General features: G+C 41.3%; 1 protein-coding gene across 5 annotated transcripts in view; it reads right to left on the bottom strand.

Annotated features, from left to right (window-relative positions):
• Positions 1–25456, bottom strand: part of PLXDC2 (plexin domain containing 2) — a 365033-nt gene that overhangs the window by 192679 nt on the left and 146898 nt on the right. The window lies entirely within an intron of this gene.

Here is a 25456-nt window from a genome sequence, read left to right as displayed (position 1 = left end):
TTAATGAATTAAACCTTGGAAAGTCTTAAAGCATCCATTCTGATCTTTACATCTAGCCCCATCCACAACCTCAAGAACAATTGGTCTAAAATTTCAGAATATCTACATCTGAATGGATTTTGAGGTGTAGACTACAATTTATCTTATCCAACTCAGATCTATCCAAATTGAAAAGCAATGGTTTCAGAGAAATTATAATCGTGTCTAGCCAAGTATGTTTATATTTTTGTGTAGATCTTCTCTGATACCCAACCACAAAATATTACAGCATAACCTGTGTTTCTTTTTTATGAGCCTGTTGACAGTCCTAACACAGCTGGATACCCTAATGCATATACTTATGCTATTCACTCAAATTATATCACATTCTGGTTTCTTACATTTTTCTTCATTATGTTCTTTAATTTGCTGCATTCTTAAAGAAGGCAGATTTATCACTGTTATTCCTGAACTTTATCACATCCCTTCTCAAATGTAAATGAACTTGGTCATAGTCATCCCATAGCTATGCAATTCAATAGCTATGCAATTCTGACTATTGTAAGAATCAATGAACAATATTTCATCATAGATCCAGTCTGGTATTATATTTTGTGACAAAATACAAATTAAACTTAATAGTGAATTAACAAACTTTTAGAGCAACCCCTTTCAGAAATATTTAATCAAAACAAACAAAGCCAAACTAAACTAAAAGAAATATTCAACAATTATCGCTAATCAGACTACAAGTACTGAATGCATTACTGGAGGTTCGACAATCTGGGTGTATAAGATAACACACCATCAAATCCACTGAGCAATCAACAATCAAAATTATTTGTTATTTGCACTGAATTTTTTTAAAAATAATTTTTGTCTGGAAATGCAGTAAATGTAAATGAAAACATTTAACTGTAATAAAACTTTGCACAGAATGATTTGGACTAGTATGTAGGGAACGTATAGCTGCCTTTATGGACAAATAATTTCCACAACTTGTAATAAGAAAGGACCCCCTCCCCCAATTACAAATTCTGCACTTCTCATTCCCTTTGCTATCTTTCCTTGAAAAAAATGCAGCAAATGACCTTTCCTGTTGAAAAGACCTTACGCTTGTAGGGAAATTAACAAAGGACCTGACAGAGTTAATAGAGAATGTCTCCCAACCCAGCACTCAATTAACACAGCAATGTCATTCAACTTCATCTGAAACAGCTAAGAAGACATTAACAAATATTTCAGTTATAAGGGAAATACAGACCAATTAAAACTTGCCTAGCAACTTACATGGACTGAACTTGTGCTTTTATAATACAGCAAGTTGACTGTTTAAAAGCACTATCTCAAATATGTATATATCTTTAGTGTCTTCCCATCACATGAGGAAACACACCACGAAGTTTTGTATGGCAAAAAGATTGGTCTTGAGAAGAAGAAAGATTAGAAACAAGGCGTACATAATGAATATGTAATTAACCCTTCTTTTTTGCTCTGATGGTTTCAGCAGTTGTCCTTTAGGGGTTTGCATGAAACTAGGAAAGAAAGTGATTAGATAGCAATTTTATTCACACTTAGGTTGAATTTGAATTAAGACTGAAGCCCTACATTATACAAAGAGAACGAGAATGAGTGAAGAAGCAGTTCTGACCACTTCTTCCTATTTTGAGATCAGTTAGGATTAATAAGTGAGTTGTTGCATGCATTCTGGACCACTAATGCTTGCTGTTGATCAGCCCAGCTCTTCACAGTCAATGCAATCAATGAGAAGTACTATAGAAAGAATGCATGTATTATCATTCACTCAGTCCAGGAAGTCTTGAAAAGAATATTTTAACAGAGGGGCTGAGGTGAATGGAAAGAAACTGCTATTAAAAATATAAAATGACTGTTGGCAAGGCCTCATACAGCCTCAAAGGCATTTTAGCAAGTCACTTCCTGCAAAAACTAAAATAGGAATAGAAAACACATAGGTTCAAAGAAAGTCCTCGGAGAGGGGCGGCATACAAATCCAATTAAATAAATAAATAAAATGAAAAAAACTTTAACCAGAAAAGAAATTATTAATTTGTTTTTTTAGAGTCATTCTTGCTAAAGCTTAGGTTTCTTATACAGTAATACCTCATGATACGAACTTAATTGGTGCAAGGAGGAGGTTTGTAAGACGAAAGGTTCGTAAGACAAAACATTGTTTCCCATAGGAAACAATGTAAAGTCAATTAATCCGTGCAACCAAACCCCCCCCCCCCCGCAAAAAACCGGCGTTCGGCAACTGCTGGGAAGCCGCGCGGCTGTTTTAAAAGGTGACAGCCGGCCTGGGGGGCTTCCCAGCAACCTCCCGAACCCCGAACCTGGAAGTTCGGCAAAAGTTCGGGGTTCGGGGGGGTGCTGGGAAGCCCCCCAGGCCGGCTGTGACCTTTTAAAACAGACGCGCGGCTTCCCAGCTGTCTCCCGAAGCCGAACGCCAAACCCGAACTTCCGCGTTCGGCTTCGGGAGACAGCTGGGAAGCCGCGCGGCTGTTTTAAAAGGTGACAGCCACGCTGGGGGGCTTCCCAGCAACCTCCCGAACCGAACCCGGGGTTCAGAAAAATTTTGCCTCTTCTTACGAACTTTTTTCGAGTTACGAACCGGCGTTCGGGAGGCTTCTGGGAAGCCCCGCTGCCGGGCAGTCACCTTTTAAAACAGCCGCGCGGCTTCCCAGCAGTCTCCGAACGCCGGTTCATAACTCGAAAAAAGTTCGTAAGAACAGGCAAATTTTTTCTGAATCCCGGGTTCGTATCACGAGTTATTCGTAAGACGAGGGTTTCGTATCTTGAGGTACCACTGTATTTAATTACCATTATTGTGATCTTTTTTTAAAAAAAAAATGGTGTTTTCTTCCATAATACCTTATCATGCTGTTTTTATAACTTGGCTTCAAATTATTTTTTTGTTACTCTGTACTGTATTAATGTACTGTATTTCTATTTTAAAATTAAATTTTAACTTATTTTACATTATACTATTAAATACAGTATATATTTATATGTTCCCTTGACTTTCTCAGGTCCGATATTCGTGAAAAGTCTGTATCACGCTTTTTCAAAAAATATTAATTAAAAAATAATTTGCAGGTTTTTTTCTATACCACGGTCTTTCCCGTCCGTGACGTCATACATCATCGCCAGATTAGTGTTAATAAATAATTACTGGTATGTTAATAAATATCAGGATCATTAAGTATTTTCTTCAATGGTGAGTACCAGTAATATTGGTGAGTAATAATCTAAAGTTTGTTAAGGGAATGGGAAATTGTAATTTAGACGTTTGAAGTGTTAGGGGATGTCCTGCGATACTGTTCATAGCCAAAAACAGTGTAATTACTTCCGCATCTCTACTTCGCGGAAATTTGACTTTCGCAGGTGGTCTTGGAACGCATCCCCCACAAAAGTCAAGGGAACACTGTATATGTTATATATTAAGTATAATATAGTTTATATTTATATGGACTTACATTTGTAATTTTTTCATATCTATCTAAGGGCTAATATCAGACAGAAAGAATTAATTAATTCTCACAAATGGGAATAAACAATGGGATTTCTCTTAATTTGTTCAAGAACAATCTGGAGGTGGAAGGGCCAATTATGATATTATTTAAACTAGTTAAAACAAAAATAAGATATATGTAACTCTTTGTAACTGTGTTTTTAGCTTTTAACTGTTGTGATGCTGTTTTTTTGTTTAGTTATATTCTATATTCATCCACCTCAGTAAACGATTCTGGGTGGTGAGTTTAGTTCACCGTCCAGGATCAACTAGATTTATTTATTTATTTGTTTTATTGAATTTATAGTCCACCCAAATCCTGATGGACTCTGGGTGGCGTACAGAATAAAAGCATATACAACAATATAATTAATAATAATAATAATAACAACAATAATAATAACAACAACAACAATAATACAGAACCATATACAACAATAAAAATTGAGGTGAGTGTTGTAGAGACTGAATAAATAAAATAAAATAAATGTTCAAATATACAAAAACAAAATCAAAGTGATAATGACTAGCTCAGAGAATAGTTTGATTAATCATCTGGCTCTAGCTTCTATCTTTAAAAAAAAAGCAACTGTAAAAGATATACAAAAAGTAGCAAAAATGATCAAGATCTCGACGAGTTGCTGTGCAGAAAGAATATACAACTTTCCAGATTTCTAATTTAGATTACAAAATGACATAAGAGAATGAATGCAACAGATGTATCAGTGTAGGCATAATGTCAAGAAAATAAAGAAGAAAAGTTTTTCACTACTTGGAATAAACAGTAAATGTTTTTGTTGGTACGTGTGTGTGTGTGTGTGTGTGTGTGTGAGAGAGAGAGAGAGAGAGAGAGAATAGGGAAAAAGCAAAAGAGAATATAGAACACATGTTGGTTAAATTTTAGATATTTCTCTGCTTCTTTTTATTACTTTCTAGAACATAGACTTAGATGGGAGTTGCTAAAATTTCATTTGAAGAACTCCATATAAATGACAATAAAAGCAAGGAGAGAGTGTTTACTATCAAGAATGATAATTCACTATCCAGGTGTAATTCATCTCACTAGAGTCAATAATTTCTTCCTGGTTTGCTCTTACATCCATAGAATTAATCACAAAAGGTATAAAAGGCAAACAGTAGAAAAAATAAAAATCTACTCCAAATCAGCTGTGCTTCCTAGATACATTCATATACTTTTCTCAGCAATAATATGAAAACAGTTTGCCTTGTTATAGGATGTTTTTCAATTTCATAATCTAGCCTATTGACCTAGTATTCCTTGGTTACTTTGCATTTAAGTGCTGAACTAAGCAGGTGTGAAGTAGAAATGCTGAAAGCTGTATTTAGTTTTTAAAATCCAATAATCTGATAAGTAAGGTTACATAGATCATTCTTTCAAAACGTTTTGATGCAATAAGACAGGCACATTTTTTCAGAAGGTGTAAATTCTGACATCAATAATTTTTTTTACATAATTTTTTATAATATCCTTTGTAATACAGTATCTTATACTGTAGGGTAAGATTTGCCTCTGCCTTCATACCCTGCAGCAACCTGAAGATCATTTTGGCTCAGCAACAAAATGGGAGAGCTCCATGCTAGAAGTGGCTGCTAGATTATTGGCAGACTCTACGGGTTGTTTTTTTTACACTTTTTAAATTTATTTCTATTTACTGTTGAAACTTGCCTAGAGTAGTCCCATGGCAAGTATAGGCAGCAAATGAATTTCTTGCTTTTATAACAGAATATTTCCTCTATGCATAATGCTTGGTTCTGCCACACAACAATCTATTGCTATATTATTTTATTTTCAACAATATGTATTTCAGTTCTTAAATATATAATTCAAAAATTTTACATTAATCTATACTTTTTTAATTGATTGCGAGAGCCAGTCTGGTGTGGCGCAGGGATGTCAAACTCAAGACCTGCGGGCTGGATCCAGACCATAAGGTGCTTAGATCTGGCCCGAGGGCCTGCCCTGGAAATAGCAAATGGCCAGCCTGTAGTGCCTCTACCAGTGAAAACAGAGCTCGTGTGGCTCTCCTGGGATCCGTTTTTGGCCATGATGGCACCCTGCAACTCTTTACCAACAAAATTGGACCTTCCAGGCTCCATTTTATTCTGTGACAACCTCCCTAAGCCCTCTGCCTGGGAGAGCTGCATGCAGATCTCCCAGGCTTCGTTTTTGCCATCATGGCAAAAACAGATCCTCATGAGTGATGTCAAGCTGGCCATGAACGCCTGAAATCCCCAAGATCAAACACAACATTGATGCAGCCCCCAGTGAAATCGAGTTTAACACCCCTGGTGTAGATGTGTTAAGGCACCAAATAGAAACCAAGAGACCATGAGTTCCAATCCTGATTATGCATAAAGCCAGCAAGAGAACCATCTTTCAGCTGTGGCGAGGGGGACGTTTGCACAGGTTCGCCTGGTGCACCAGTTGCGGCCTTACCTGGATCGGGACTCACTGCTCACAGTCACTCATGCCCTCATCACCTCAAGATTCAATTACTGTAACGCGCTCTACATGGGGCTACCTTTGAAAAGTGTTCGGAATAGGCGTTGATTGCTTACCTGAACGCCTCTTCTCGTACGGTGAGTGGGTACAGCAGTCACATGGGTTGCTCCTGTCCAATCCGGTGGAACTGAGCCTAGTATTAAAAAAGACTGCTGGATCCGCCCCTTCCCCAGAATTCGCGAATCCGTAGACTAGGCTCAGTAGTGAAGCTCTTTAATGTTCAACTCTCATGTGTTATAAGAAAATAGAATAGAAGGTACAGAAGACCACACATAGGGAGGGAAGTGACTGCTGTACCCACTCACCGTACGAGAAGAGGCGTTCAGGTAAGCAATCAACGCCTATTCTCCGTACTGAAGGAGTGGGTCCAGCAGTCACATGGGACATACCCAAGAGATAGGTCCCTAGGGTGGGAGTACATTGCTATCGTGAAAGATAACGGATTGGAGTACTCTACTGCCGAAGGCAGCGTCCGCTGAAGCGTACGAATCGATTTTGTAGTGCTGCATGAAGGAATTTGATGAGGCCTAAGTGGCTGCTTTGCAGACTTCTTCCAACGGAGCCTGAGTCGCCCAGGCGGCAGATGTGGCAGCGCTTCTGGTGGAATGCGCTGTAATATTCCTTGGAATAGAGAGGGAAGCTGTCTCGTAGGCCTTAGAGATGGTCCCTCTGATCCAACGACCTATTACTGTAGAAGACACTCTGGATCCCAAGGATCTGGAATGGTCGACCATGAAGAGTGCTTCAGACCTCCGGATGGATCTTGTGCGTTGGATATAAACCTTTGGCGCTCTAGGGAGATTCAGAGTGTGCCATCTAGTAGCCAGGAGATGCTCTCGTTGGAGACAGAAGGAAGGTAATATGATATCCTGAGATCTGTGAGACATGGAACTAACCTTTGGTAGAAAGGTGGGGTCCAGACACAGAACCACCTTGTCCAGGTGAAACTGGCAAAGATCCTGTCTGAGAGAAGGGCTGCCAACTCAGATATGCGTCGGGCGGATGTAATCGCCACCAGGAATGCTATCTTAAAGGATAGGTACCTGAGGGACGCAGAGTTCAGGGGTTCGTAAGGTGTCTGAGAAAGAGAGTAGAGAACCCGTGGCAAGACCCAGGTAGGATATCTGTGGATTTTAGAAGGCCTGAGGTGGCCACTCCCCTTAGAAATTCTTGGATTTCTGGGAGGGAGCAGAGGGGCTGCCTGCGAGGCCCCGCCAAGACGGAAGAAATGACAGCCAGGAGTCGGCGGATGGAGCTGGTAGAGAGGCCCTGGTGGAAAACCTTTCCCGAGGAAGGTGATTATCCTGTGGATGGGAAGACACAGGGGAGAAAGACCCTCCTGCGAACACCCTGATAGAATTTGGACCAAGAATGGTCGTAGATCCTTGGTAGACCCTCTTCTAGACTTCAGGATGATTTCCACTGAGTCCGGGTCAAACCCTCGCAGGTCTAAGTCCCTCCGGATAATAGCCAGGCGATGAGTTGGGACCACTCTGGGTCCGGATGGAAGGAGGCCCCCTGTCACAACCTATCCTCCGAACTGGGAGTCGCCAGGGGTCCTGGACGGACCGTTGTTGGAGGTCCGCGAATCATGGTCTGCGAGACCCGTGAGGGGCAATCAGAATTACTCGGGCCGTCTCCAGGAGGATTTTGTTGATCACGTCTGGCAGAATTGGAATTGGAGGGAAGGCATACAATAGATCTGGAGGCCAAGGGCTCCTGAGAGCATTGATTGCCTCTGCTCCCGGAGACGGGAACCTGGGGATGAAGCGAGGGATCTGGGCATTGGCTTTGGCCGCCTATAGATCCAACCCTGGATGGCCGAACCTGAGGCAGATTTGGTGGAATAGTGACTGATGGAGATTCCACTCGCCTGGATCTAAGGTCGCTCGCGAGAGCCAGTCCGCTTGGACGTTGAGGCTCCCCGAGATGAGGTCGACTAGAAGCGACTGGAGATTCTTCTCTGCCCAAAGGCCTAACTTCAGGGCCTCCCTCATGAGGGCCTTGGATCTAGAGTCTCCGTGTCTGCCAATATAGCTTTTGGTGACTAGATTGTCGGTGAAAATCAGCACATGCTGGTTGGAGTGTGAGACTGGGATTGTTTTGGAGCTAGAGACACGGCACTTAATTCTAGCCAATTGGTGGGCCTGGAAGCCTCCTCCGGTGACCAAGTGCCCTGAGCTAAAAGACCCTGGGCGTGGGCTCCCCAGCCCGAGAGGCTGGCATCTGTGGTGACTACAAACTGGTCGGGGCACCGGAAGGAAGATCCCTTGTCTAGGGCTGGATAAGTCCACCACTTGAGGGATCTGCGAACCGTCGGTGGAATGGTGAGGCGACGATTCGAGATACTGTGGCCCGAACTCTGGAATGGTAATAGAAGCCCCTGAAGGACCCTGGCGAGAAGACAGGACCAGGGGACAATACCAAGACATGACACCATTAACCCAAAAGGGAAGATAGGGTGGCAATGGAGGTAGATTGCTGGGGCAGGATGCGAGCAATGAGATCCAAAGGCTGCGTTTTCTCTCAGAGGAGAAGAAAACCTGGGATATCTCAGAATTAATGATAGGCCCCAGATGCAGGATGGAAGAGGATGGATCAAGATGACTCTTGTTAAGGTTTATGGAAAAAAACCATGGTTCTGTAGAACCGACATGGTAGAGGAGAGGTCTGCAGCTACACCAGCTCTGGAATTACTATGAATTAAAATGTCATTTAAATAACATAAAAAATGAAAGGGAAAGGCTCGGATATGAGCCGCCAAGGATCCCAAAGGTTTAGTGAAAACTCTGGGAGCTGAGGAGAGCCCAAAAGGCATAGCCCTATACTGAAAATGCCTGCTTTGAAGGCTAAGCGCATAAATCTCCTATGGACCTTGGCAATGGGAATATGGAGGTAGACCTCAGTGAGATCTAGAGACACCATAAAGACTCCTCGAAGAAGAGCTGGTAAAATGGAAGATAGGGAGTGTATTTTGAATTTACTAAATTTAATGAAGCGGTTTAATTTCTTTAGGTCCAAGATGGCTCTCCAGCCTCCAGAAGTCTTGGGGACCATAAGGAGGGTGGAATAGAAGCCTAAACCTCTCTGGAGAGAGGGGACCGATTGAATAGCTCTAATGGTCAACAATGAGAAATAGCCTCCTCCATTCGAATACGAGATGGAGAGGAACTGGGAGAGGAACAAGAAATAAAACGGTTAGGAGGAGAAGAAATAAACTCTAACCTTAGGCCCCTTTCCACTGAGTCAATGACCCAGGGGTCCTTACAAGAGCGGTGCCAGGCGGAAGAGAACCAGGCTAGGCGACCGCCCGAAGGCGGGTGAGAAACTTACCATCTGGTTCTTTTGGAAATTCTGGTAGAAGAGGATCCTCTGTGATAGCGGGACCCTCTACCCCTGGAGGTTCTAGTTTGGGATCGAAAGCGAGGGGAATACTGACCTGGGCTCTTGCGAAAAGCGAAGCCTTGAGCCTGCTGACGCCCGGTGCGCCGAAAAGACTGCGGTTTCGGGGCCTTCTTGGTGGTAGGTCCCAAGACCTATTTCTTGTCTGCGTTTTCCGTAAGGAGAGGTTCCAGAAGATCTCCGAAGAGGAGGTTACGTTTCAGTGGACTCATAGCTAACTGCCATTTCTGTCTTGCCCCCGCCTGCCAAGGGCGGAGCCATAGAAGCCTTCTGGCCGTTGTGGAGGCTGCTACTGACCTGGCTGCAAATCTGGAAGATTGGAGAGTAGCCTCTGCTATATATTGGGTAGCTGCGAAGATTTTGTTGAAATCCTGTTGGCCCCGTAAGTCATCTGGGGGCAGGTGTAGTTGGGGCTGACGAAGCCCTAAGAGCATAGCTCTGGAAAAGGAGGATGCCGCAGCAGCACTCTTAATGGCCCATGAGTCTGCAAGAAGACTTCTTTTGAGCATTTGATCAAGTCGTTTGTCCTCTGGCCGGAGGACCTCCTCTGCCTCGCCAGGCATGGCAGCAGTTGAGTGGAGCGTCTTCACTGATTCATCTGGCCTGGGACAAGTTAGGAGTTCCCCATAGGAGGGAGAGAGCTTGTGGAGCTTCTTGTCCTTGGAAGTGGGAGTGAAGCCTATGGTTGGGGGGTCCCACTGATGAAGCAAGGCATCCTTAAACAACTTGGGCCTAGGAATTACCTCATTGTCTTCCTGTTCCTCCATGAAGTAAGGAGGATTATCCTCTGGAGGGTCTGTGGAAGGAGTAGCTTGCTTCTCTTGCCCGGCTAGCCCCGTAGATACTCTAGCTTTTAGCAGGAGGGATTTGAAAGCTGCGAAGGGAAAATAGCAGCTGGGGCTGGAATCTTAATCTGAGATTCCTCATCCTCCGACAGACGTTGAAAGGGTCATCATCCTCTTCTGCATCCACGTCCTCATCCTCTTCCTGAGAGGAGTCAGAGGCCTCCATGACTGGGGCTCTGTAGGAAGGAGAAAAACTCACGGGACGGGAGGAGCGAGAGGAAGGATGACACAGAGGGGGTACATTTAAAGATGAGAGTCTAGCATCAATAGTGTTAGTCAGAATAGTCAAGATAGACTGAAACTCCGGAGGCAAGGAAGAAATATCAGCCGGAAAAGCCTGAGGATCCCTGAGGCCCTGAACAGGTTCTGCTGGGGGAAATCCTCGGTAATAACTGGCTCCTCTGGACCTAAAACCCCATAGGTTAGATAGGGGTGGATTTAGGTTTGGCTCATCCAGGGATAGCCCAGGTACCCAGGAGGGAGGCAGGTTAGAGGCCTCCGGGAGGTAGGATTGATATGCATTTGGGCCTGCACCTTAAAACGTTAGGCTGATTTATCATTATTTTTTGTAGGGCTAGGTCCCTTCTCTTCTCAGCCCTAGTGGGCTTGGCTAAAGGTTGAGAGCCTGAGAAAGAGGAGGAAGAGGCCTGGGGAAGCTCAGAAGGATTACCAGTAGGCCTCACCTCTTAGGAACCTTTGGTAGTGCCTCTCTTGGGAAGGGAAGCCATAGTCTGAGCAATTACAGAAGACAAGGCTTGAGCCAATAAAAATAGGGGGGAGAAGAATTATTTTGTGGAATTCCCAAGAGGATAGGTGACCCTGCTCCTAGGCTCAGGAGCTGCTGCGCCTTAAGAGGCAATCCTGGACGGTACCAAGAGTTCATGTCCTTAAGTGCAGCGTGGCAGGCCTCGCTAACTTAACTTTAAGAAAAACCAAGGCACACTGGTTGGAGGCCACTTCCGTGGAGAATAGGCCCGAGGGAACTCACAGCGACGACTCCAGGGTCAGGCGGCGGGCTGTAGGCACTAATGGCCGACCCCTTAGGGCAGAACCGAAAGTGCAACTTACTGGGCGTCAGAGCCTTGGCGCCAAAATAACTGCTCCGTTATTTGAAATAGGAGCGACTAAGCCCGGGAGACAAATCAAGTCCCACACCGCGGGAGGTAAATAGCCCTTAATTATTTTTAGTCGAAAGAATAAAGCTTGCTCTCGGCAGGACCTCCAAGGCCGGAATTAACAAAACGGCCGCGGCTGCAGCACGGAGGGAAAAACCGCGAATGGCTGAGCCGCTAACTTCTCCCCCAACTCAAAGCCCTGTAGGGCTGAGAAAGAAACTGCCGGCAAGCTAAGTAATGGAAAAATCTTACTTGCTATTGAAGAGAGATCGAAGGGAAGGTGTTTTATAGAGAGGAACGAGCATTCACACAACATCCGAGGATGCGAACTGAGCGAATTCTGGGGAAGGGGCGGATCCAGCAGTCTTTTTTAATACTAGGCTCAGTTCCACCGGATTGGACAGGAGCAACCCATGTGACTGCTGGACCCACTCCTTCAGTACGGAGAAACTTCAGATCATGCAGAATGCAGCTACGAGAGCAACCATGGGCTTCCCAAGGTATGCCCATGTTACACCAACACTCCGCAGTCTGCATTGGTTGCCGATCAATTTCCGGTCACAATGCAAAGTGTTGGTTATGACCTATAAAGCCTTTCATGGCATCGGACCAGAATATCTCCGGGACTGCCTTCTGCCGCACAAATCTCAGCGACCAATTAGGTCCCACAGAGTGGGCCTTCTCCGGGTCCCGTCGACTAAACAATGTCGTTTGGCGGGCCCCAGGGGAAGAGCCTTCTATGTGGCGGCCCCAACCCTCTGGAACCAGCTCCCCCCTGAGATTAGAACTGTCCCCACCCTCCTTGCCTTTCGTAAACTCCTTAAAACCCACCTTTGTCGTCAGGCATGGGAGAACTGATATAACTTCCCCAGGCCTATATTGTTTATGTATGGTATGTTGTGTGCATGTTTTTTTAAATTATGGGGTTTTAGTTTTAATTATTAGATTTGTATTCTACATTGTTTTTTCTATTACTGTTGTGAGCCGCCCTGAGTCTACGGAGAGGGGCAGCATACAAATGAAATAAATAAATGAATGAATGAATGAATGAATGAATGAATGAATGAATGAATGTGACCTTGCCCCAGATACTCTCTCATAGTACTAGGAAAGAGACAATGACAAACCACTTACGAAATGTTGCCAGGAAAACATTGAACTTTGAATTCAAGGCATAAAAGATAAAATAAAATATTGCATGGTATATTTTTTTCTTGGCAAATTTTCCAAATGGGAGGAGACATAAGACAATAAAAAAATAAATTGTTACATATTTCTATGCATCCAGTGGAGACTTGGCTTAAGCTCCATTTCTATAAAGGTTGCTTTTTAAACTAAAGGAGAATGCTTGGCTAGTGTGGAAAATGTGATGACCAAAAAGACATTGATAAAGCTGTCAGAGAAATAGAGGGCTTTGACTTATTAATCAAAACTTGGCAATGTTAGCTATTAAATGCTTTTCTACTTCTTAAAATTGAAGAAGGAGCAGCAAAACCATGAGATCAGATTTTGTAGCACTGTGCTTAGACAAAGTCTTTGCTTCCTTTTATTTAGCCTGATAGTTTCCAGAAAGCCACTGGTTTCCTTAATCAATATATACTGCACAATTATTTAGAAAGCATGTTCCACTTTCAATAGGCTCCTTGGATATTTTCAGTGTGAGAAATATTGTGTCTATTATAACATGGGGCATGTAAATTATTATTTTTATCAACTTGCTGTTTTCCAAGTGAATATTGTTTCCCAGAATAACAAAAATGGTTGAATTTTATTCATGTACTTGTTCGTATTATCTTTGCCACATCTCATAAAATTATAATTCAAATGGTTCATAAGCACGTTACTAAAATGTCTTAATACAAATGTTTATGTGCATGTGTGTGTATGTATGTACAGTATATATATATATTCCTCCTGTGCCGTGTGGCCACACCCCATGGTGGCACATGCATGCACAATGGCAAAAATTCCAAAAAAATTCCTCCCAAAAGCCAAAAACAAGATGTTGATGCATATGCAGTGCCAGAAACTCAGCTTCTGCGCATGAACAGAAGAAAAAAATATACATATACATGTATGTATATATAATAGAATACACACACAAAATTATTGATTGCACTCTTCCTGTTAAGGGATATTTTCTTAAATTCAAGGTCCTCCTTATTTCAGATAAACAGATAATGATTCAATGAAACAGATACTTTACAAAACTCATTTTCAAATAATAGTAGCAGCAACAATAGCAACAACAAAACAAAGTCTTAGTAAATAGAAATTTTGAATAGACAGCATTTTTCCCTGAAGAGGTCCTTGAACTAATTTTATCTGGCAGAGAAAAATAAACAGCTGTTTTGGGGAAAACAAGAAATCTCCCAATATATTGTTACAGGATATAACAGATAAAAATTGGACCTAGGGATTGATCCAAACTTAACACTCCTGTTTTTGCATTACCTAAATTCGTCTCTCTTTCCAGATGAGAACAAGGATTTATTTATTTTGTTTTGTTACTTAAATCTCAGGAGTTTATAACAGAATCCAGATTTAAAACCAAAAAATATTGTTGTAAAACAGGAACAATTTCAACAATCAAAAGCCTGTTAAGAAAAAAAAAGTGTTTTAAAGGCTTTTTTTAAAGCAAGAAAGAAGACAGCCCTCTCGACAAAACAAAGAGGACATTCCAAAGACATTGAATCTGAAAACAAAGATATAGTTTACGCCAGAGGCAAGCAAACGTTCACAGAACAGAGGCTGCTTTTTGTTTTCATGTGTTTTGGTCCTGAGGACAGGACTAGTGAATTGAGTATGTAAAATGAAGTAGGTAGGACCACCTAATATAAATTAGGTGACAAGATTATTTTGCTTATTTTTAGCTTAATAAAGAAGCTGATTTTTAAAACATATTCAGTGTTTAAAACATGTTCAACATTATAGATATATTTTAAGTTTTAAGCAATTGTTTACTTTTTTAAATATTTCAGTGGTTATGTCAGAGTGGAACCTGGTGTCTAAAAAACACAGCAAGTTGATAATCACATACTATACCTACATATGTATGTATGAGAATCACCCAGAAAGTAATGCACCACTTTTTTTATTCAACAATTATTGAACACAATGAAACTTACACACAAGAAAGAATGATGTTTCTTCTCCACTCCCTATTTTTCCATGTAATCTCCATCCCATTCTATGGCCTTTCTCCAGAGAGACACAAGGGAGTGTATGCCCTGTTGGTATCATTCCTTGTTCTGGTCAATAAGCCATTTCTGCACTGTGTCATCCTCAAAATGTCTTCCATGACTAACTGTACTTCAGTTGACTGCAGATTCTCCACAAACTGTATACAAACATTTGTGAATGTTCCCAACAGTTTCTTTCTCCGCAGTGAGAAATTCAATGAAGACTTGCTGCTTGTAACATACATCACTTACAGACCCCATTTGAAACACTGCTGCAGCTATGCTATCTGTCTGAAGAAACACAAAATTTACACATGCACTCCTGACAATTCAAATAATGTATATCTAAAGTTTCACATCCGTACCATTGCTGTAGACTGAGGAAAAAAACATGTGGTGCATTGCTTTCTGGACGACCCTCATATCATGTGTATGCATATATGTGTCATATGTATATTAATAATCACATACCATACATATATACTAATCACATACTATAATCTGTTTTGATTATAGTATTCCATAAACTCCGAATTACCCTATTGAGATATATTCTTTGAAACCTGAATTCTATTGAATCAGGATATAAGATAAATATTGAAAATCCCAAAAGGAGAAGGTGTAATATGAAATGTTAATTGTTCAGTCCAACAATTGTCACTGAAACTTGCTCTATGCACTTATGTCCTTAAATCCACACTACGATTCTTTTCAGTTGTTTGGACTATAGATAGTAGGTTGCAAGTCATAGAAACATAGAAGATTGACGGCAGAAAAAAGACCTCATGGTCCATCTAGTCTGCCCTTATACTATTTCCTGTATTTTATAATAGGATGGATATATGTTTATCCCAGCATGTTTAAATTCAGATACTGTGGATTTACCAACTACGTCTGCTGCAGGTTTGTTCCAAGGATCTACTACTATTTCAGTAAAATAATATTTTCTCATGTTGCTTCTAATCTTTCCCCCAACTAACCTCAGATTGTGCCCCCTTGTTCGTGTGTTCACTTTCCTATTAAAAACACTTCACTCCTGAACCCTATTTAACCCTTTAACATATTTAAATGTTTCGATCATATCCCCCCTGTTACGCTGTGATTGACAGCCTCCAAAGACATTGAGAAACATCCAGTAGTTAGATAGTTAACTCTGTTTATTAATGTAGCTCCTCCTTTGTGATGTAACCTGTTTGCTCACATCCTCCTCCTTGCAGGAAGAAGAAGCTCTCTAGTTTTAGAGAATCTCCATTATGCATTATCTTCATTAGCAATGTAGATGTGCCATTTTATGTCTCTTCAGACAATCTTTATTTTTCTACTTTTTCTAATAAAAGTTTAGTTCATTCGAACATGCTCTGTCTGTACTTTAATATCCATCTCCTCCGGAAGGTCCTGGTTCAGTCCTAACGGGCTGAACACCTTGCAAAGGTAAGGACCCTCTAGATCCAACATGGTAAGCAGAGAGACGGTTGCTATTAAAGAAGCAGACTCCGCTTACATTCTGTAAGCTCACTGGCTGTTCTCCAGATGCCAGCCAAACGGAAGAAAAATCCACTCACGCAATCCTACATCGATTCAATCTCCAGCCAGCAGCTTGCTGAGCTAAAAGAAATTATCCGTGCTACGGATGCGAAAAGGGAGTGCATCATGTCTTTGCAACATGAGACGGAACTTTCCGACGCTGGCGAATCTCAACAAATCGTAAGTCACTCTTATCTAATTGATGACCAGATTGAGATTCGGGAGGAGGAAAATAAATCTGTCACAGGGATTCCCTCAGGCAGTATTTCAAATCAGCCTAGTGACGAAGAAGCAGAGGAAGAAACTTTAACACCCTTTCAATCTCAAACTCTCCTGTCATCAGATTTGCCCTGTAAGGCTTCTGCCAAGACAAAGCATCTTGACGATCTGGTCTCTCTCACTTCTGCTAGAATAAAGGGGACCACCTCTAATTTACAACAAATTGAGGAAATAATGGAAAAACATGAGAGAGAAATTCACGAGTTAGAGTCATTCTGTCTTCACTTTGATAATTTACCTACTATGAAAAATAATGCGCAGCGAGAAATTTACTTCAGTTACTTAGAAAAAGCAAATGAAGCTAGAACTGAGTTAAGATCATTGAAGAAACTCCAACTAAAGTTGATAACTCAAAAAATGGAGTCTGTGTCCCTGGCAGATGCCACGTATGTCCAGTCTCAGAAAGCAGATAGTGTAGGAATGTACTCCTCCTATCCAGCCGAAGACACACATGCGCAAAAGGATCACGCTTCAATGGTCACACATTTCTACCCTGCCGCCTTATCTCACATAGAGGCCCTTCCAAGGGGAGAAGGGAGGGCAGAACTGCCCACAGAAAAAAACAATGGAACATTTGCCTTTTGCAGCTACGAGCCGCAGGGGGGGGTTTAATTCACCCACTGCAGCAACTTACGCAGCAGCGGCCACTAGTGGATGGAATGCCCGAAAGGCACAAACTTTTCCTGAAGCCAATGTGTATGATGTGAAGTCTAATGTATCTAGAGCTTCTCTCGCCGCACAGATGCAAAGGGACCCAATCCCTCAAATTCCAGGCATTTCTGTTTCACCACAGAGGCCACCAGTCCTTACTCCACAGATGCCAACGCAGCTTCCCCAGATGGCTCAGCCACCAGGTTTGTCAGCGGGGGTTGGGGCTCAACCCCAGCCACTGCAAGCAGTTCAGATGACTGCATCTACAAGGCAAACCATCACCTCTTCTGCATTGAAAGGTGAGTTCGTGCTGATGCCCAATGGACACAACTACAGGAAGTGGCTTCACAGGATTAATTTGCACCTACTGGCTCACGACATAGATGGGATTGCTCACAATCCCCCAGTAAGGCGCTGGACTGAAGAAGAAAGAGAAGCTGACATAAAAGCCAAGCTACTCATTCTTATGAGCATGGACTCACAATTGTCAATGAGGTACACTCATGACATCACTTCTGCTGAGCTGTTAGAGTCACTTGATGGCATGTTTAGGCCAGTATCAGATGAAGGCAACTACATCCTGATATCCAAGTTTACCAATACTAAACTTCCAACTGGGAGTGAACTTGCTCCACACTTATCTAAGATGCTAACCATGCACAAAGATTTAGAGGAGAGAGGATATCGCTATGACAATAATCAAGTCAATGCTGCTATCATAACTTCCCTTGGTCCTGAATGGAGGGAAGTCATTTACAAGTTCAGTATACTTCCATTGGCCCAAAAGACCACACAGAGACTCTGTAACATGCTAACTGAAGAAGAAGAGTTGCTGCGCACTAGCCTTAGGCCTATGTCAGCAGCATTCAAACCTAACTTGGCAAAGAGCGGTCAACAGAAAACCAGTACTCCAAAGTACCCACGCCAGAAACAACCTAAGAAGGATGACAGTCACAAGTCTGCTGATTTGCAAAGTGTCCATTCTGGCACATCTGACCCTCCACCATACCCAACTCAACCAAAGGGGGCACAGAAGAAAGGATCCCGAGGAAAGAGTTCTGGGACTGCAAAGACAACTCCCAAAGACTCCAAAGATGAGAAAGCTACTTACGTTAGTACCATCTTCCTCAACACTGTTCCTGAGAAGAGTCCACTCTACGACATACGTGAGTTATGGACCCTAGACAGTGGAGCAGCGGTGCACGTCGCGTACCGGAAGGAATCCTTCACTGAGCTACACCAGACAGATGTCAAGGAATTGATTGGATTTGGGGATCTACACTCCAAGGTGGAAGGAAAAGGAAAAGTCTTCGTCAAAGAACTGGACTCCCTTATCTCAAATGTTTTCTACGTTCCAACTGCCAAGAACAACATTCTTAGTGGTTATTGCCTGAGAGAAGAATTGAAGGTTGTAATAAACTATGAACTCATAGACACTAACATCATCAAGGATGGCGAACTTCTTGCTACTGCCATTCCCATTAAAGGTGTTTTTTATTTAAAACCTAAACCTCCAATGAAAGGTGGTGTAAGTATAAGCGTTCCAATGGGCGAAAGCACAGGTCCAGAGAGAAAACCTGGTGCAACTACTAGTTCAATGGCTTCTAAAGCCAATGAAATCCCTGAGGTTCCTAATACTGTTACAAATGTTAAACATATATTAACAAACAAATCTTTTCATTCCAGGTGTGTCCACAGATGGCATCGTCGCTTGGGGCATGCTTCTTACCCCGTCTTAGCAAAGATGTCTGAATATGTTGATGGTTTTAAAATTGATGGGACTTGCCAAGTTTACTTAGATTGCAAAATTTGTAACTCAGCCAAGTCCAAAAATTCACCCATACCTAAGGTTGCTGTCCGATTGTGTTCACGCATTTTTGAATTGGCCCACACCGACGTTGTTGGTCCATTTCGGCCTACTGTTGGTAAACGTAAGTATTTCTTAACTGTAGTTGACAGTTACTCATGATTTGGCTATGTTTTTCTTTTAAAACAAAAATCAGAGGCGTTTGAGGTCTTTAAAGACTTTGCTGCAGAGATACTCACCCAACACGACGTCTGGATCAAGCGAATTCAAAGTGACCATGGAGGCGAATTCATGTCGCAACAGTTCCAAGGATGGATGGCCAGAAATGGAATCCGCCAGCAGACCTCAGCACCTGCGACTCTCCAACACAATGGTATTTGTGAACGGAGGAATGGGATCTTGCAGACGATGTTTCGTTGTCTCCTTGAGGATGCAGGCTTGGACTTTTCATACTGGGGCGAAGCAGTAAGGTATGCTAATTACATTGTTAACAGAACATGGAGTAGCGTCATACAAGACACTCCTTATCACTTGCTTCATGCCAAGAAGCCTGATGTTCAAAACATCTACATTTTTGGTTGTTATGCCACTGTTAACATTCCACTTGAACAAAGAAGGAAAGGAGCTCCTGTGTCAGAAAGAATGAGATTCATCGGCTTTGATGAAGTCTCCAAGTACCACAAATTTGCTGACTCTCATCACAGAGTCTATATTTCTAATTCAGCCAAATTTGAGGAAGACACAAATTGGTCCAGTATACATAGTAATGATACTTCAGTTTATTTTCCTAAGGAAGGTGTTGCGATACCTGATGCCCAGGGAGCTGTGCCAGATATTCCTGATGTTCCAAATGATGAACAGCCTTCGACAGTGGCAGAGGAAATCCCTGGCGATGAACTTGAAGGCGGAGATGATGATGAAGGATGGACCAGCGTTCCAAGACGTTCAAAGAGAACCACTAAAGGAACTCCTCCAAAGAGATTTGCACAGCAAGTATCTGAATCTCCTTTTCTTTTCATGTGTAATAATCTTACACTTCCACCTGATCATTTTCACCAGATCAAACTTTTGCCTGAATCTGAACAAGAAAAATGGTATGAGGCTATGGAACGCGAACTGGACTGTTTAAAGAAACTTAAAGTGTTCCAACAGGTGGAGCCTCCCAACAAGAAGAAAGTCATTGGCACACGCTGGGTGTATAAGCTCAAACAGAAACCTAATGAAGGAAAACTGTATAAAGCTAGACTTGTAGCTCAAGGATTCTCTCAAGTTTATCCGGATGACTACACTGACACATATTCACCCACAGTCAAAAATGAGAGTGTCAAGATTGCCCTAATCACTGCTATTGCTTTGGACTTAGAGGTTTTTCAGTTTGAAGTAGAGACTGCCTATTTGAACGCTGATCTGAATGAAGAGATCTACGTCAAGGGTGCTCCCGGGTTCCAGGACCGAGAAGGTGAAGTCTGGTCTCTGAGCAAGTCTTTATACAGCCTCAAACAGAGTGCCCTTATGTGGTACAAGTTGTTATCCCAAAAGTTAAATTCAATGGGCTTTATTAAGTCCATCCCTGATGAATGCGTGTTCACAAAAGGGCAAGGTAAGACTTATGAAATTGTTCTTGTTTATGTTGATGATATTGTTTACATAGGTCCAAATGAAAGCACCAGTAAAACTTTTGCTAAGGGTCTTGAGAAACATTTCACCTTAAAAAGCCTAGGGCATATTAATGATTATCTAGGTGTTCAGTTTGAGAAAACTGAGAAGGGGTTCTCTCTTTCACAAGAAAGTAAGGTTGACCAGCTTTTGCAGAATTGTAATATGTCTGATGCGAAAACTTGTCGTTCTCCTATGCAGACTGATTTTTACAGGTTAACCCGAGAAGAGTATCCTGCTTTTGACAACAAAACACTGTACCGGTCAGTGATTGGATCGCTATTGTACATCAGCAGTTGGACAAGACCTGACATTTCACTGAGTGTGAATCTACTGTCCAGATACGCTGGCAACGCAACCACGTTTCACTGGTCTTGCATAAAGAGACTGTTGAGATACATGAAGCTCACAAAGGACAAGAAGTTGTACCTCGAGCCGAATCATGTTGAGTACCCTGAAGTGATTTGTTATGCAGATGCTGACTGGGCAAGTGACACAGAAACACGAAAAAGTACTTCTGGTTATGTACTGTTTTTTAATGGTTGTCCTTTCTTTTGGAAAGTTAGGCAGCAGAAGTTTATTTCTTGCTCTTCAACTGAGTCTGAATATGCATGTGTTTCTGATTGCTGTAATGAGTTAACCTCTCTTTTTAATCTCATTGATAGTATTTGGGAAAGTCCAAAGAAACCAATTGTTATTATGGAGGATAACATTTCAGTCACATATATTGCTGAAGCTGAATTTGTTGGAGCTCGTTCACGGCACATTGACATCCGGTATCAAAATACCAGAGAGAAGGTGAAAGAAGGATTCGTAAAACTTCAGTATATACCTACTACTGAGCAGATCGCTGACTTGCTGAATAAGCCGTTGCCAGCTGATCAACATGAATACCTCACCAACAAGATGTGCCTTAAGTGAACTGATGCCTTGATGTCCTGATGTCCCTTATGTCTCTGATGACTGACAAAGAAGGGGTGTCACGCTGTGATTGACAGCCTCCAAAGACATTGAGAAACATCCAGTAGTTAGATAGTTAACTCTGTTTATTAATGTAGCTCGTCCTTTGTGATGTAACCTGTTTGCTCACATCCTCCTCCTTGCAGGAAGAAGAAGCTCTCTAGTTTTAGAGAATCTCCATTATGCATTATCTTCATCAGCAATGTAGATGTGCCATTTTATGTCTCTTCAGACAATCTTTATTTTTCTACTTTTTCTAATAAAAGTTTAGTTCATTCGAACATGCTCTGTCTGTACTTTAATATCCATCTCCTCCGGAAGGTCCTGGTTCAGTCCTAACGGGCTGAACACCTTGCAAAGGTAAGGACCCTCTAGATCCAACACCCTCTTTCCCTTCTGTCCTCCAGACTTTACAGATTGAGTTCATTAAGTCATTAAGTTATATTTTATGCTTAAGACCTTTCACCATTTTTGTAGCCCATTTTGGACCTTTTTGTAGGTGAGGTCTCCAGAACTGAACCTCACCTACAAAAAGATATTGACAAAATTGAACGGGTCCAAATCAAGTCACGCACTTGTTCACATTTACAATGGTTGCAATGCCTTGAGGTCACATTATCATAATTTGCAATTTTCCAGCTGATTTTCTACAAGCAAAATCAATTGGATTATCTAGATTCACTTAATGACATGAGAGATTTGCTTAACAACTGTGATAAAAATGGTTGTAAAATCAGATCTGCCACATGATACCTTGCTTAATGTCTGAAATTCTGGTTCAAAATTTGTTACCTTGCCAATTAGTTAAAGACTATGAAAATGGTCCAAAAATTGAGAAAATCCATCCATCCAGGTATATACAGTATGGTGCACTGAAATTGACTCCATAAAACAATTCCCAATGAACCACAGAGTATGTTTTGCTTGTGCAAATAGCTCAGGTTTATGCATATGCCATTGTTCCATGGAGTTATATGTTACCAGGTAACAGAATTCACCATCAGAAAATGTATTATTACTTTTATGGAAATCACAAATACTTTTTGTTGCATAATGTTTTCTCCTTCCAATTCTTTTTTAAAATAATTTCTTTATTTTATAATACAAAGGTTTCATTTTCAATTTAAACAATGTGTTGTCAGAGTGCTTGTACATACATCAACATTATTCTTTCAAATTTAATTACCGTATATACTCGAGTATAAGCCGAGTTTTTCAGCCCAAAAAATGGGCTGAAAAACACAACCTCGGCTTATACTCGGGTCATTGACAAAGTCACCACAAGAGGGCGCCATTGCTTGAGCCAGAGCGAGGAGGCACCAGCTTTTGTCCCCTCTCGCACGCCGTAGGAGCTGTGGGAGGGGTGGAGCTGGTGCCTTCTCTCCCTGGCTCAAGCAAAGGAGGCAGCCATTTGCTCCAACCAAGAGGGGAAAAAAGCAATGGGAAGCCGGTGAGGTCGTGTGTGTGTGTGTGTGTGTGTGTGTATGCCCCCTCTCCCCCCCACCGTGAAAAAAGCCAGCTACCTCTTGCTGAAACCCGGAGGCTTTTTTTTTTTACTCCCTGTGTGTATTTGTCAACAGGTTTACAGTAACTATTCCTTGCTCTCTCTGCATTGCCCTTAGTTGGATTAAAAAGGCCCCCTGCTGTCAGATTCTCCTCCCCCTCCTTTGAAAGGATTTAAACTGTTTAAAAAATTGTATTTTGTGGTAGTTGCTGTCCTTGCTTGGATAGGAACTAATCAGGCAAGAGCTAGACAGGATCTTTAAAAGTTGCCTTTTATAAAGTGGGTTTGAGAATAAGTTTCAATTAACAAGTATGAGGGGAAGCATTTTACATATTTTTAAAATGAGTTTGATTCTTAATAGAACCTGCATATTTAGGATACAAAACCACAAGAGCTGTCTGTGTTTTGCAAGTTTTGCTTGACTCACTAGTCTGTCTGTCTGTCTGTCTGTCTATCAATCTATCTATCATCTACCTACCTACCTACCTACCTATCTGGTTTTCTATGCTGATAACCTCACAGCAGCTAATGCTGAAGCTCTGTTTGGATATACAGATTTATTTATTTATTTATTTATTTATTTATTTATTTAATTAACTGGATCTGTATGCCGCCCCTCTCCAAGGACTCAGGGTGGCTCACAGCATATATAAAAACAGAACAATAATGTAAATCCAATTAATGATGAGATGATGAGAAGGAATCCTGTTTTAAATTTACAGAGCTAGTTTACTGGTTTTCTTTAAAATAAATATTCTAAAACATGTGATCTTCTGATGTTTCAATTAATGTAATTTTATTGGTTTCCATTTTTATAAGTTACCAGTAGCCACTGCATTTTCTAACCTCGGCTTATACTCGGGTCAATAAGTTTTCCCAGTTTTTTTGTGGCAAAACTGGTGCCTCGGCTTATACTCGGGTCGGCTTATACTCGAGTATATACGGTATATTCATTTAATATTTTAACCTTTTTAACATCTTCCATTTTAATATTAATCATGCAGTCATCAAATCAACTAAAAATAATTGTTTCTGTGTTTACTTTATCATATTTGTCATATTTCCTCCATTTTTACAATCAAAACCATCTTTCCTCTCCCTCCTCTCCCTTCTTACTTCCCTTCTCCTCTCCTTCCTCTTTCTCTCCTCTTCCATTTCATCCCTTTCTTTCCTTTTCTTCTTTTATCTTTCAACCTCCTTCTTTCTTCATCCTCTCTTCTTTTTTCGGCCTTTCTCCTTTCGTCTCCCCTACTTCCTCCAATCCCCTCAACTCCTCCATTCTTATTAGTTACTTTCAGTTATTTACCGTCTACAATTTATTTCACTATATATTACTAAAGGGCTGCCATTTATTTTTTTAAAATGCAAGAAATTATAAGAGATATAAAGGTTTTTCTATGTGGATTGGAAAACAGACTAAATATACTTCTCAAAATGACTGCATTTGATGTGACGTTACATTCTGAGAGTAAGTACAACAAGGGAAAAAAAATCCCAGTTAGATCATAAAATAAATTATGTTCACCATCATGGTAGGCTTTATTAAGGTTAAATAATAAATTCTAGCTCCAATATAAAATATAATCAGAGAGTAAACAATATCACATATTTAATGTACATAATAATATCAGCTGATTTCTTACGAGACAGCTTACCATATCTTTTGGAATCATTTAGCGTTTAAGAAAAAGTGGAACCCTCTAATCTTTCATTTAAATGCAAATTCTATTCTGCTCTTGATTTTCAGGAGAATGCCAACTCAACCTTATTTAAACTCACAGGATACCAAGATCTTTCAGTCAATTGCTCAATTATAAATTCTTCTGCAAGATCAAGCATTAATATTTAATCAAGATTCATATAAAGCAAGCATACCTATTCTTTTTCTGTTAGGAATTTAACCTGAGTTTCTCAAGGATCTAAAACAGTGGTTCTCAACCATCCTAATGCTCTGATTCTTTAATACAGTTCCTTATGTTGTGGTGACCTCCAACCATAAAATAACAAGTGAGTTCTAATTTACCTTGCTGCTGGTTCATTTACTCCTGCGCTATGTGGACGCACCTTATGGTGCACATGCATTTTGTGCTTGTGCATACACAACACCAATTTTTTTAAAAATTGCAAAAAAAAGGCGAAAACAAGATGTGCAGAGCCAGAATTTGGTTAATGAAGTTCCCATAGTATATGCATATACAGTAGTACCTCTAGATACGAGCTGCTCCACATGCGAGTATTCCAAGATACGAGCCACGAGGGGAGAGAAATTTCTGTTCCAGACCAGAGGTCAAATTCGGGATACGAGCCGAGCGTCCACTAGGTGGCGCAAGAATCCTTGCTTTTGGTTATCTCGGAGGGGAAAAACAAAGTCTAAAGCCATTTGTTCCAGATACGAGTTGTTCAACATACAAGCTCCCTTCTGGAACAAATTATACTTGTATCTAGGGGTACTACTGTATACACAGTAGTCTATTTGCATGTGGGTAGAGCTGCCTGGAG

This window comes from Erythrolamprus reginae, chromosome Z, assembly GCF_031021105.1.
Source record: "Erythrolamprus reginae isolate rEryReg1 chromosome Z, rEryReg1.hap1, whole genome shotgun sequence".
In the NCBI taxonomy this organism is placed as follows: domain Eukaryota; kingdom Metazoa; phylum Chordata; class Lepidosauria; order Squamata; family Dipsadidae; genus Erythrolamprus; species Erythrolamprus reginae.
Note: the sequence above shows the minus strand (reverse complement) of the source record. Positions and strands in the feature narration are given on the sequence as shown.